The 13,772-nt window shown below is 45.9% G+C and overlaps 2 protein-coding genes across 2 annotated transcripts in view; one reads left to right on the top strand and one right to left on the bottom strand.

Moving 5' to 3' along the window:
- The window catches only part of LOC130222076 (gastrula zinc finger protein XlCGF57.1-like), a 622,680-nt gene that overhangs the window by 231,864 nt on the left and 377,044 nt on the right, over positions 1-13,772 (top strand). The window lies entirely within an intron of this gene.
- LOC130222023 (NACHT, LRR and PYD domains-containing protein 3-like) overlaps positions 12,565-13,772 on the bottom strand; it is a 40,661-nt gene continuing 39,453 nt past the window's right edge. Inside the window, exon 12 of the mRNA XM_056454633.1 lies at positions 12,565-13,772. This exon is cut by the window's right edge and continues 2,762 nt beyond it. The gene's annotated coding sequence lies outside the window, so the exon portion shown is untranslated.

The raw sequence follows: 13,772 nt of genomic DNA, 5'->3' as shown, positions 1-13,772 counted from the left end.
AGAAGGGGGGACTATACCGTGGCTGAGTGAACGTATGGGATCACCAGCGGGGATCACACATAGCAGGCACCTATACCCAGAACGCGGGCTGACCAGCGGGAATGCCAACAACGTAACGGTCCAACACCTGACTCCTCCGCTGAGTCAGGTGCTGGGGGCCTCGGAGGAACTCTGCAGGGTTCGCCAAAGAAATGGGGAACTAAACTGACAAAGCTGAAAAAGCGCACGTATCTCCGGGTTAGGGAGAGTGGCGCAGCAAGCGTGTTTCGACACCTCAACCGAATCGTTTCCTCAATCACCAAGGGTTGCCTAATACCCTTGAGGAAACCGGCTCCACTCGCAGATTGTAACCTTGCAAATGTATTGGGTGTCACCCAACCCGTAGCTCTACAAATGTCTGTCAGAGAGGCGCTGCGTGCTAACGCCCAGGAGGATGCGATGCTCCGTAGTGGAGTGCGCTCTCACCCCCGGGGGACACGGCTCACCCTGGCCTAAAGGCGAGGGAGATGGCATCCACTATCCAGTGGGCCAACCTCTGTTTAGATACGGCACTTCCCATCTGCCGACCACTGTAATGGACAAAGAGCTGGTCAGAGGATCTAAGGCTCTGAGTGTGGTCCACATATATTCGCAAAGCGCGAACAGGACACAACAATGAAAGGGCTGGGTCTGCCTCCTCCGCAGGCAGTGCTTGCAGGCTCACTACCTGATTCTTAAACGGCGTGGTAGGAACCTTGAGCACATAGCCGGGCCGGGGTCTCAGGACAACGTGAGAGTAGGCCGGCCCGAATTCTAGGCACGAGTCACTGACCGAAAATGCCTCCAGGTACCTAACCCTCTTAACCGATGCCGACACGACCAGCAGAGCTGTCTTCAAGGACAGAAATCTCAAGGATACTGAGTCGAGTGGTTCGAAGGGATCCCCACGTAGGCTCGTAGCACTACCGCGAGATCTCAAGAGGGTATGAGAGGGGAGCGGGGGAAAACATCCGCCTCGCACCTCTGAGGAACTGGATGATGAGGTTATGCCTCCCCACGGTGCCGCCATCCACGCATCATGATGAGCGGAGATGGTGGCCACGTAAACCCTCAGTGTGGAGCGCGACAGCCTTCGCTCCACCTGTCCTGAAGGAAAGAAAGCACAACACTGATCTGGCAAGATCGGGGGTCTTCTCGGCGAGAAGCGCACCACTCAGTGAATAGACTCCACTCCAGGGCGTAGGCATGCCTCGTAGAGGGTGCACTAGCCTGAGTGATGGTATTAACCACCGCCACCGGTAGGTTACCTAAGTCTTCCTCGTCGCGTCTTTTGGACCCCACGTGGAGGTTCCACAGAACTAAGCGAGGGTGCCAGATGGTGCCCTGTCCCTGAGAGAGTAGGTCCTCTCTCAAAGGGACTCGCCAGGGGGGGCGTCGCGAGGAGGGAGAGTTCTGATATCCAGGTCCGGTTGGGCCAGGGGCGCAACTAGCAAGACCTGCCCCTCGTCCTCCCTGACCTTGCACAGAAACTGCGCGAGTAGGCTCACTGGGGGGAGTGCATACTTACGCATGACTCGGGGTGGAGTCGCCATTCTCCCGGGGAAGGAGCTGCCGTGAGAGCCTGTTGGCCGCACGGTTGAGCCCATCTGGGGTGTGAATAGCAAGCAGCGACTTTAGCCGCGTATGACTCCAGAGGAGCAGACGGCGAGCGAGCTGAGACATGCAGCGGGAGCGTACCTAGGCGCCTGACCTAGGGGCACACTGGCTCGTAGGAAGAAGGGGTCCTTTCCAGGGGGTGCGGGTGCGGTGACACAGCGCAGTGACAGTCACTCGGTGTGTGCCCACGTGCCATGCGCGTCTGGGGACCCGATCGTGAAGCCAATGCTGTAGTGGTCTCATATGGAGCAATCCGAGCGGCGTGGCCGCGGCTACGGATGCCATATGCCCCAGGAGCCTCTGAAATAATTTCAGGGGGACCACATTTTTTCCTGTCGAACTCTCTCAGACAGTTCAGCATTACCTCGGCGCGCTCTCGTGAGAGGCGCGCCTCCATAGTGATCGAGTCCAGCTCCAACCTGAGAAAGGAGATGCTCTGCACGGAGGCGAGCTTGCTCTTTTCTCGGTTGACCTGAAACCCCAACGGGCAGAGGTGCCGGAGCACCTTGTCTCTGTGCATAATCAATTGCTCCCGAGAGTGGGCTAAAAATCAGCCAGTCATCGAAATAATTGAGCGTGCGGATGCCGGCGAGCCGAAGGGGCGCGAGGGCACCCTCCGCGAGCTTGGTGAAAACTCGCGGAGACAGAGAGAGCCCGAAGGGGAGGACCTTGTATTGCCACGCTCGACCTTCAAACGCAAACCGCAGAAACTGCCGGTGGCGTGGAAGTGTGGAGATATGAAAATACGCGTCCTTCAGATCTATTGCTGCAAACCAATCCTGAGGACGAACGCATCGCGTGATGCGCATCTGCGTAAGCATTTTGGAGCGCAGCCAGTGAAGGCAGCGGTTCAAAATGTGCAGATATAGGATTGGCCATAACCCACCGCTTTTTTTTTTTTTTTTTTTTTGGGCACGATGAAGTGCGGGCTGTAAAACCCGCGCTCCATCTCGGCTGGAGGGCCGGCTCGATTGCATCCTTCGCCAGGAGGACAGCAATCTCCTCTCGCAAGACAGGGGCGGACGCAGGACTGACCCTGGTCGCCCGTGAACCTGGGAGGCTGTTTCGCGAACTGAATCGCATAGCCGAGTCTGGTCGTATGGATGAGCCATTGCGATGGGCTGGCCCGCACTAACCAGGCAGGCAGAGCCCCCGCAAATGGTCCCACCCGCACGATCGCTGACGTGCCAGCGGCGGGGCAGCGTGGAGTGAGTGGGCTCATCCGGGGAGCGCTGGGGTCCCACAGGAGAGCAGGAGAGGAGATGTTCTCGTCTCGCACTCAAACTCCAGGAGAGGGGCTGGGAGTGGAGAGAAAGGAGACCGTTCTCTCATGCTCCATGAGCCATTGGCGAAATGCACCGATCCTGCGAGCTGGAAGGCATAGCGTCCCAGACTGGCAGTGTTCGGGCTGTCACATCCGGAGGAGGGGAAAAGTGCTCTTTCACTGAGGATTTTGATGGCGTTTTTTTTTTTTTTTTTTTTACGTTTTTAAATAACGTGCCCCGCCCTCCAGCGGGGAAAGAGCAAATTCCCTCCTCCCCAGATGGCCCGCCTCAGGGACGCTTCGCGGTCCGTTTTACCGAACTTAGCGGCGCCCTGGGCGGGGGACGCTGGTTGCCTGCGCGATGCTCGGCGCAGCCGCGTGGCCGGAGGCGCAGGCGGGGCGGCGAAGCAAAGCTGCGGGCGGGCGTCCTCTGCGAAAAAGCAGCGGATGTGGATGGTTCGGCGGGGGGGAGCGGTCATACAATCCCGCCGATAGAGACCTCGCCCATCGCCTCCGACTGCTCTATCACCGGCGTGAATTCCTGGGCGAATTCACTGCCAGTGTCGCCGAACAGGCCAGCCTGGGAAATGGGTGAGTTAAGAAAGCGAACTTTGTCAACGTCACGCACATCACCAGGTTTAGCCTGAGGTGGCATTCCTGGATCACGGATGTGATCATCGTCCTTCCCAGGGCACACACAGCCGACTTTTTTTTTTTTTTTTTTTGTAAGAGCATAGTCGGTTGCGGTGCGGAGCGCATGCTCAGTCCTGGGTCAGAACCATCCTCGCGCAGCCAGGCCAGCGCCTGCGCTTGGTAGCGCTGGTAGGTGGCCATAGCGTGCATGGTGAGGGGGAAGGCGCACGCAGCACATTGCGTGAGCCTACTGTGCCCATCCAGGAAGAAGGGGATGGGGAGGCTTAGAAGGTCTCGCCTTCATCCTCCACATCACACCCCTCTAATCGGTCCGGCCGCGGAGCTGGGGGATAAACCATCTCCAGAGCCACGGCCGAAGCAGCCTGGGGAAGCACAGCCGCAAAGTCTGCTTCTGGATTCGACGCCGCGCTCAAAGTCCCGGAGGGAGCGAGCGGGTTCGAATCCTCGTCAGACCTTGACAGCCCAACCTCCAAGGATGGTGAGGATGGAAGCGCACGCAGATCGGGCAGAAAAAAGTGCCCTCAGGACTGCGTGAGTTTACTGTGCACTTCCGGGAAGAAGGGGACGGGAGGCTTTGAAGGTCTTGCCTCCTTATATCCTCCACATTCACCCATCTAGTCGGTCCGGCCGCGGGGCTGGGGGATAAACCATCACCAGACCCACGGCCGAAGCAGCCCGAGAAAGCACGGCCATCACGTCTGCTTTTTAGATGCTAACGCCGCGCTCTCCACCCCAGAGGGAGGGAGCGAGCGGGCTCGCATCCTCATCAGACAATGACAGCCCATCCTCCGATGCAGCGATGGACATCTGACCCCCGGTGTCATCAGGTGAGAGCGACCATCCAAGGACGGAGCGCTTCTCTTCACCTGAAGCTTGGATGGAGCGCGTGGAGGAGCGAGAGGTCCGCGGCCCGGGGGCGGCGGATTTACTCTCACTGAAACCCTCAGATCTGCCCGAGTGTCAACCGCAGTGCGGGGGACAACTGGGGTGGGTGGCTCTTTTGCAAGAGCGAGCCGCGATCTTAACTGCGCAACAGACATGACATCAGTGATGGCATGCACTGCCCGCGAGCAGCGCATTAACATGCTACGCACGGTCGGAGTGACGTCTTGAAAAAGACGCGCTGCACGACCGTGTTGCTCTTTTAGGAAAGCTTTTTTCCTATATACAAACCGCTCTTGGAGGACCGGACCCAAAGGACGCCAGGCAAGGGAGAAATACCCAGCTCGACCATCTGCCACTGCGTATACGCGCTCTGGACCGGGAGAAGCTGCTTCTCGATCTCTCTCTGTAGTCACAGGTTGGAGATACCCTCAAAGACTCTCTCAGAAGCTTCGTGAAAGGCTCTGAAAGCGAAAGGATGTCGAGCATGGCACTGGCTGCGTCTTTATAGCATGACTGATTGTCATTGACGCCAGCTGTGCACGCTGACGCTGCCAACTCATTGGCATTTCATTGGCCCGTTTTTATACTCTTTCAGATGATTGGATTCTGACGAAATCCCCATAGTGGAAGTTTCCACATAGCATTGGAGTTCCCCATCCGAAGGGGAACTAAATCTGCCACCACGTGTCTGTAAATGTCTTAATGAGCCACCAAGTCATTCAGGAATGACTCTCTTTACTGTAATGTTGGTTCACAATAACATGTTTAAAACAGTCCATGTGTGAGCAATAATGTAAAACACAAAGTACCTTTGAGCAGATGATGGTGTTTTCTCTCTGAAGTCTGCTGGATAATCTTTAGACCGGTCACTCTTCAGAGACACACATGATCCTGATCTCACACTGAAGACACAAACACACCAGAGGAATAAACTGCAGGAGAAACTTCAGTCTCCCTCAAGAGTTTTATTAGTTTGTGTAGTTTAATTCAGCTCAAACTAATTGTTGACTGAAGATCTGTCTGATCAGGTCTGCTACACAGGAATCATGGGTAAACATGACACATATTGAGCTCTGGTAAATATGACACCAGATCAAGCTGTCTGTAATCTAGACTGATCTAAACACATTTCCTGAAGTTAAACTGAAGCTTTGTCCATCATTTGATCAGGCAATAGCAACACAAATAAGTGCATTGTTGTTGGTCTTTGTTCTTCAGAGAAAGTATTGAAATAATGGTGTAAAAACAGAGTCAATACCTGTGTTTCTCTGAGAGAGAGTCCTTTACTCGCTTCTCTGCCATACTGCAGCTAAAACACCAATGCAGACATTAGACATTAGCAGAGCTTTCAGGAAACAATCATATATATATATATATATATATATATATATATATATATATATATATATATATATATATATATATATATATATATATATATATATATATATATATATATATATAGTCCTTTACATGAATGCAGTTGGTTTAATCCCTGATCTGACACCCTCAGCTATTTCACATTTGATTTAAGATAAATGCATGTTATATAGAGTTTATCAAGATAAGTTCAGGTTTAGTCAACTGTTGATTGAGTTAGTATTAAAATGTCTTAGCTATTGAAGAGGCTATTTGGTTAGTTAATGAGTTACTCTGACGGTTAAAGGTTGAATGAATTTTTGTCAGCTTGTTTGTCAGCAGCTTTTCTTTCTGTTCAGCTGAAAGGTCTGCTTTAACTTTACTTTTGATTTGGTGACTCTGAATGTTTAGAGTTATATTTAATGCTGAATTATTGGAAACTATTGAGTCAGTCTGATATAGAAGAGAACAAACACTTTAAAGGGATTAAAAAATAAAGCTTTTAGACACAGTGTTTAAATGACCGTGTTTGACTCAGTGTTTAATCTGTGTTGGAGGATTTGATCTTCAGGATCAGACATTTAAATCACACTCACACATCTAAAATCCCTTCATCATCTCAACAAATAAGCGTAATGTAGAAGAATGAAACTCACATGCAGAAGTACAGACGCTCTTGTGCAGCAGGAACACAATCTGAGTTCTTTGACTCTTTCACTTCACTAAAACACACCTGTGTAATCTACAGGTATATCCTGAAATATTACTGGCTCACAGAGTGACACTGACATGAATATTCATGAGATTCCCCTGACTGTGGGCGTGTCCTGAAGACAACACAAACCACTGGAGCTGAAGATATCTGTGCAGCTTCTCTGAGCACGAGTGTGTTGAAGGAAGATTTAGAGAAGGTATTTGAGATGAAATCTGAGAGGTCTCTGAAGAATATTTACTGCAATGTTGAACCTATAAAATAAGATTAGAGATTTATATATAAATGAGTACACCTCATACAGATCTCTCTGTTATATTATTATTTTCTATATGATGCTGTTCAATAATATTCAATAAGTGTGTTTATACAATAGATTAGTCAGTACCAAAGGCAAAACTGGAACTAATGAACAAAATAACTTCAGATCACAGTGATGAAAAACAGCAAACACAAATGAATAATGTTTAAACAGAGGAAAAATCAAGAACACCATAAAACAGTATTGCATTTAGTTAAAATGGTGTAGTTTGTCATTTATTCATTGTTTGCAACACATAATGTATTATCTTTCTATTTCTGAAGGTGTTTTCAAACTTATTTTAATCAATATATCTGTTTGTCTATACTCACTGTTAGAAATAGATTATATATAGATATTTTTAAGGCAGTGTATTTATTAATGCTGTGCATTGTATATATACAGCAGTCCACATTTGAAATGGTTCAAAAAGCTTTTCTAAATTGTCCTAAGACAAGAACAGGACAGCTTTAATGAAATGTTTTATACAATGATCACTCATTTACAATACAGATGTTTAATACTATTGTTTTTGTCATCATTTCTCAAAATTCAGGATAAAAAGTCAATAAAAACATCAATAATTTCCTCAGAAACTGGAAGACGGGGTTGACGTGTCTTGGTTGTGAGAAATGATTTATTATTATCAGTAAAAATCTAACTTAGCAGCTTTTATTCATTCATTTCTTTGTTCTTTTATTATATGTTTAAAGGGAAATAGCATAAGAGAACACATAGTTACACACAAACCATTATAAAAGGGAATTTTCAAATTAATACAGATAACTTAAATATCTTAAAGACTGAAATCAGGGAATCATTAAAACCTTTAGATCGGTGGAAAAGAGTTCACAGATTCAGGATCAGTTAGCATACATTGTGTTCTGTCAATGTGATGTTTTCCAAATAGTGTAAGAATTTTACTTCACAATCCAGAAACAAGATTATTTTAATCAGTTATAATGAGAAATGTACAGAACACTAAAATATCATTATTGAGACTTCCTGATTCCTCCTGGAGTCGCTAGAGAGGCAGTGAGGGTCCCAGACATACGAAGCAAATGCATAGAACTTCCGGGAGACTTAGGATGTCTGGGGTCCTTTGAATTTGTGACGTGCTTGTGGCTGAGACAGACACACTGAGCCCAAGATGTTATTAGCAAAACTTTATATAAACTTGAAACATGACAAACAAACAGCAATCTGTGGGATGAATAGCTGTTGCGTATGGCGTTAAAGGCTGATTATTGCATTGTAGTGGTATAGGGCTGTCGCCTGCTCCGTGGCGGTCAACAACAAATACGGTTACCCCACTCTCATTCTCTCCTCCTAAAACCTGTGTGAGTGTGCATGTGCTTTATTCGCTCTAGCAGGTGCCAGGTATGCCCACGTGACCAAACCATAATACGTCACTGTAAAACCCAAACGAATCGGTGTACAAAATAAACATTATAATTAAATGTAAAGTAATATGGCTCCTATAATAATAATGAGATAACAAGGAACCAGAATAGTTTAGTGTAATTACAACTGAAACAGTCATTTAATAATAGTTTCTGACTTACTTTACAAAAATAAAACACTGATAAAAATAAATGATTGCATGGCTAATATCTATCTGTCATATTTTAAAATGGCTTTCCTTCACTTTATTAAGAGGTGGTTTTCCCGGACCAAGATTAAGCGTAGTCCTAGACTGAAATGGCCATTTAAATCAGACTAACAGAACTGTGTTTTCTCTGTCATGGTGTTAAAAAGTCTAAGACTTATGCCGAGTTCAGACTGCAGGATTTAGTAATCGTGTCACTGATGTTTTCACACTGCATGACTATCTGGGCTAGCATTCTGTCGCTGCTTTGTTTACACTGCAAGATGGATCGGCAACAGGGGGTTCACACTGCATGACTATTGTTCAACTACGTCTCACAGCCAGAAACACGTCGTATATCTTTTGTTATCATCTACATGATGAGAAAGAAGCCTTTAGTGGGGTAGAAAATGTCCATATTTGCTCACCTGGGTTTGAAGGAAATGAGCAGTCTCTCCTCAACTTTTTTCTTTTTTGACCCGGTTATATTGCTCAGATGACACGTCAAACAGACCCAGTGCTCCTGGCAAATTTACACTAGTTTATTCTCCATTTCTTGGGTCCAAATGAACTGAAAATGAGCGCTTTACCTTCTCCCCCAACCTCCCGCTGGCCTGCAGATACCCACACTAGTAGATGCTGCTCTCTCATTGGCTGTAGGTGACCGATTTACCTGTGATTTCAGCCATTTGTCTGCGATTTCTCAAAACCTGTCGGCGAGTCAAAATCAGGGTGAAAATCATGCAGTCTGAACTCGACATTAGTCTAGTCTAGAACAGGCTAATTTCCTGGAGGAACACTAGAGCAACTTCAGGACTAAATTGAGGCTTAAATTAAATCTACCAGGAGGCAGGTTTAACTTCAGATTCATTTCATTTGGAGGACACATGGATTACTTGGACTATGTCAATGATGATCAGCCTTTTCCACCAGCCAAGCAAGTTCTTGCAGACAGAAGTGACCCATTGCAACGTTTGGATGAAATAAGTTTGAGATCGTTTCCGCATGCATGAAGTAAACCATTTGTGAATTAAAAGCACATCACATAAACTTCCCTGATGCTGGAACCCAGGCTATCTACAAGGTACTATTCAATGAATATGGAAATTTCCCAGGAGTCATAGGGTGCATAGATGGAACCCATATTCCCATTAAGCGTCCCTCTACTCCAGATGTGGAGGAATACAGGAACCAAAAGAACTGGGTTTCCATAAATGTCCAAGGTGTATGAACTCCCCAGAGTTGTCAAACATTGCTGCACGGTGGGAAGGTGCAACTCATGATTCTCCTCAACTCATCTCTGTATCCTCAATTTGACAGAAGAGATCATAATGGAGTTTTGCTTGGTGACAGTGGGTGTGCTCAGAAGGATTTCTTGTTTAGGCCATACTTGCACCCAACAACAGCTGAACAACTGCACTACACCAGGCTCATATGTGCACAAGGGCTTCAGTCGAGCGCATGTTAGGAAGAGTCGTTTCCAGTGCCTTAGGAAAACACTCAGATTTAAAGCAAGTAGATGCTGCACTGTCATCATTGCAACAGCTGTTCTTCACAACTACCTAAAACAGCAGGGATCCCCCAATAGAAGAGGATGACAATCCAGATGTGCCACCATTTACAACAAACCACAGAGAAGGACTTGCATACGGGACGCTTTTGCATTGTGTCACTTTAAATAGAGCGGTTTACATTATTTAACTTTCAACCCTCTGTTCAGATCTGATACATGCAATAATAAAACCAAATATTTGTTAAAAGTGTACAACTTTTGCTCTGGTATGTTACTGAGACCACCACAACATCCATCTTTTCTTAATAAAACAATATTTATTTGACAGATTCGTGTACTGATGTGACACTTGAGCCTGTTGCATCTCTCTCCTTCATCTTTATCTCCATCTTCATCTTCATTTCCCGCTCCTCCTTAAGATACTTCCATTTATGTTCATGAAATTCATTAGCCAACTTTTCATGAACAGTGAGACTTTTCTTCTGCTTACCAGTACTGGCAGACATTGCCACCCTTGCTTCTGAGGATGTGGAGGGTACGCTGCTTTCTAATTCTTCAGTTCTGTTTGGACCTTCTCCTTGAAACATGAACAGTTCATATATGGTCAAATAAACACAGATCCAATGGGAAATGGTTCACATCATATGACAGAAGCAAACAGAAGAGGAGAGAAACAAAAGCCAAAATCAAAAACTTAATATACTGTAGGTGCATGTGATCCATCATCTGAACTGTCCAGATGGTCATCATCTGCTATGTTCTCCAAAGCTTGCTGATTCTCCAGTATTCCTGTCAGTAACTCATCCAACACATCACAGTCTTTCAAGAGTTCACACTGATGATTGATTATAAAGTGTGTTTGGCATGCTGTCCCGGGAGAGAGCCCTGAGCTCATAAGATCCTCGAGCCCGGGGCTCCCTCACGTTTGCAAGGCGAGAGGGGAGTTTGAGCTCAGGTAGATCTGGAGAACTCCCCTGCTGTAGTAGCTAATGAACAGATAGTGATTGCTCTTAAGAGATAACTACTTACTAGGAGCATGTCTATGGTGCTGATATGGATCAGTCAATTAAGTTAAGTTGCATGGATGGTGGGAGGAAACCGGGGAACCCGGGGGAAACCCATTTGAGCATGGGGAGAATGTGTAAACTCCGCACAGAAACATCAGCTGGCTTGGTAAGGACTAGAACCAGTGACGTTCTTGCTGTGAGGCAACAGTGCTAACCAGTGGGCAACCGTGACATTCATCTAGGAAAGGAGGAGGAGTAGGGGTGGAAGGGGGGGATTCTTCAAAATGTAGATGGCTGTGATATGGAACTTCTATGGAGTATTTATAGTGGCTTAGGAATCGTCTGATTGGTGAATCATAAATCGAATGCGGGGCCAGCTGCAAGCAATCATAAGCACATGATCCTCTTGAAATGAGTTTATAAATCAACTTCACTTATTTGCAGGTCCTCCGCCAGTCTTAAACCTCCTTCTTCAAGCTTCAGCAACATTTTTTTAGGTTTATTTAGATATTTTTCCACAACACCTGTATTAAAGAATTATTATAAATACAACAGTGATTTTCAAAAGCCTTAATAAACCTGATGATTCTTACCTGAAGTTGTTGTATTGTTCTTGTAGATGTGTGTTCATTTGCATTAAATTAATTAAAAATAGATGTCCAGGCATTCCTTTTGTTTGATTCAACAGCTGATGTGTGCAGTTTATCTTCAGTAACAGGATGTCTCGAAACTATTTGCTTTAAAAGACAGAAAAGTTCTTTGTTCGTACTCTCTTTTCAACTTCCATTGCCATTTGCTTCTCAGTTGCATACAATTTCAACCTTCTCTTGGTTCATTCCATGTTTTATAAGCAACCTGAATCCAGCTAATTTGCACAGGTGGTATTAAATTAATGGAGTGTTTTAAGCTGCGGTCACACTGGGCTTTTCCTCCTATAGACTTCCATTCATACGCACGCGAATGCGTCAGACCGGAAACGCAGGATCAAACATTAAGTTTCGCAGTTTGCTGCGGTGCAAAGTTCAAGCTTGGTGAACTCTGACCTGCGAAATCGCATCACTTGACTGCGTGAGACCAATCGAGGATCAAAACATGACCTCTCTGAACAGGAATTTAAAACATGGAGCAATCGCTCGCTTTGTTTAATGTCTAATCATCTTGTTTCGCAGCCCCTTTTCGCAGCTATACACAACAGAATTTCACACACACAAACTCTCATCTGACCGCAGCTTTAGGTAAGGGACTCCATAGTCCAGGTGTTAGTAATCTGAACTTAATCGGTGTTTCAGAAAGCAATTTTTTAAAACATTATTAACTATTCTAGATTAAGGCCTACGTCTGTCTTAATTTAATCTTGGTCTGGGAAACCACCCCTGAATGTTTCTTCATTCTTCTCTCTCCTCTTTAATAAACACCCTCTTTATAATAGTGTGAGGTGGAGCTCAGTCGCTTCAGCAGGAGTTTCTCTGTCTGTTTAAGAGGAGAAGAATCAACACAAAGAAGAAGAAATCAAACTAAACCTCTGTCTGTGTCTCAATCACTTCTCTAGTTCACTAGTCAGTGCACTGGAAGAGAATCTCCATCACCTGATCAGACACAAAACACACCTGAATGAATGTGAATACGACATCTTAATATTTAGCAGAGTTTATTAATATAAAAATACCCAAATCTGAGGTGAGGCGAACATGAACACTGAAATACTCCTGTCTGTATTCATGTGCAACAAGTAAGCGGCTGCAGGCACGTCTCATTCACTGTTGGCTCTTTGTTACCTCCTTCACTTGCCAGGTCACTTCCATTTTATTGACTTTATTATTGTGTTAGTAGTTTCATTAAATTAGTACCTTCATTATGGGTCATTACAGATACTTCACAACAGTAACAACTGAATATATCTATATGTATAACAACAGCGCCCTGCAGTGGTCACACCCAAAAACACAAAGCACCACTGCTTCAATAACAGCATTTAACTAAGATGGAAACTAAAACATATACATATCCATATACAAAACCAAATGAGAAAACATTCTGATAAGAGTGCTTTCCAACACTCCTTCTCACTCGCAAGCAGAATGATGAATTTACTGGTTTCACTCCAGCCATTTCTCTAAGTTTTGCAAACTTTTCTTGACCCAGTCTTTTCGTGAACATGTCAGAAACCATGTCGTCGGTGTTGCAGTACTTAAGATCTATGACTCCATCTCCAATTTTCTCCCCAATGAAACGGTATTTCAAGAGTTCACACTTAGATATTGTTTGACAACTGTTAGCAGGTTTGGCATGCTGTCCCGGGAGAGAACCCTGAGCTCGGAGATAGTTGAGCCCAGGGCTCCCACCTGGTCCATAGAGCATGTGAGGGAAGTTGGGGATCAGGTGGTTTTCGAAAGCGCCCCGTGGTAAAGGAGGAGAAGGGGTGGATGGGGGGTTTCTTCGGAAAACGAAGATAAGAGAGTAGTTCTAACTAGGCTACTTATAGTGAGTTGGGATTAATCTGATTGGCTAACTAGTGAATGTAGATGGGTGGCCAGCTGCAGTCAATCTTATTACAAGCTCTTCTCGAAATTAGTTTATGAAACTTCACTTAAAGATGTTCACACTTAGATATTGTTTGACAACTGTTAGCAGCTCGGATATAGTTAAGCCCAGGGCTCCCACCTGGTCCATAGAGCACGAGATCAGGTGGTTCTCGAGAGCTCCCCAAATGCAGGAGATTCAGGACAGCAGCAGTGTATTCGAAGAAACTCCCAAAAGGCTTGGAATGCTATATTCGGCTGCTGGATATAGTGTTTTTTTTAGAAGGAAAGGTAAAGGGGGCTCCTGTGGAAGCAAAGGGTGATACAGACTCCTG

Source organism: Danio aesculapii, chromosome 4, assembly GCF_903798145.1.
Source record: "Danio aesculapii chromosome 4, fDanAes4.1, whole genome shotgun sequence".
Taxonomy (NCBI): domain Eukaryota; kingdom Metazoa; phylum Chordata; class Actinopteri; order Cypriniformes; family Danionidae; genus Danio; species Danio aesculapii.
Note: the sequence above shows the minus strand (reverse complement) of the source record. Positions and strands in the feature narration are given on the sequence as shown.